Source organism: Chinchilla lanigera, unplaced genomic scaffold (assembly GCF_000276665.1).
Source record: "Chinchilla lanigera isolate Chin_1 unplaced genomic scaffold, ChiLan1.0 scaffold00034, whole genome shotgun sequence".
Classification (NCBI taxonomy): domain Eukaryota; kingdom Metazoa; phylum Chordata; class Mammalia; order Rodentia; family Chinchillidae; genus Chinchilla; species Chinchilla lanigera.
Genome location: NW_004955435.1, coordinates 9,747,757 through 9,748,904, shown reverse-complemented (window position 1 = coordinate 9,748,904; position 1,148 = coordinate 9,747,757). Strand labels below are relative to the sequence as shown.

The 1,148-nt window shown below is 29.0% G+C and overlaps 1 pseudogene; it reads right to left on the bottom strand.

Moving 5' to 3' along the window:
- Positions 1 to 887: 887 nt before the first annotated feature.
- LOC102024501 overlaps positions 888 to 1,148 on the bottom strand; it is a 3,395-nt pseudogene continuing 3,134 nt past the window's right edge.

Sequence of the window (1,148 nt, the reverse complement as noted above, 5' to 3'; positions counted from 1 at the left end):
AACTAAAATCATGTAGCGCCAGAAAGGAGCAATCATTGGAATAACCTAGAAAATGAGAAGAAATATTTACAATCTATACATCAACAAAAGGTTAATATTAAAAGAAAAAGGAACTGACGTATATAACAAAATACCAAATAATCCAGTTTAAAAGTAGGTGATAGACCTAAACAGACATTTCTCAAAAGAAGAAATTTTGTGTTGTATGACAATGTTTAATTTGTGGTAATTTATTAAGTTTATATTTCTATGTTCACTTTTCATTTATATAGTATAATTCTATAAAGTACACCAAAATAGTCTATGATAAATTTATTTCCCCTACTGCTATGTGTAGGTAACAATGACTTAGTTAACAGAATTTTCAAAAGTCATTCTTGGTAGAGTAAGAAGGTTATGGCTCCATTAAGAAGAAGGTTATGTGATAGAATCAATATAATGATTTGATAATTTATGAAACTTTTGCAGATGCAGTCATGTAGAGCTAGAAATGAGAAAATTATAGATAGACAGAAGATAAATTTGGTTTACCTGTGTGAATTTGAAAATATTCTTAATAAAAAATGACTATAAAAAACTCATTTTTCTAGGGCTTTGTAGTTATGTATTAAAAATTATCACTTGTAGCACATTTCTCGTTAGTATGGAACTTCATTATGAAGTACTTCACTGATAATACATAACACAAAACTTTGAGTACATTTTTAATGATTCAAGTTTATTTTATTTGCATATGATAGATATTCAGTTCCATAAAAATTGCAAACATTACCTTTATTAATATTTAAATATGCTTCTGTAAATGAACTCAGAAGAAAAATCCTACAAATTATAAAAAGTTTAAGAATATGAACCTTATCATTTCTGAATATATATTTTTTAACAGATTAAGAGCCAGTAAATGTGGAAGTTGAAGGAGAAGAGAAAAATGCTCACAACAGATTATTTGAACTGTCCTCTTCCCAAATATCCAAAACATTGCCTATCCCACTATTGTCAGTGTAACTTATAAAACCCAAAAACTATGACCTCTGTTCACTAGTCTGAAATAAATACAGTAGGGATTGTGCTGGTGAACTACAAATTTTGTTTTCTTCTTGTGTAATAAGAAATTCAGTCCTGAGCGCACGGGGAGCCTCGGGCAGGGA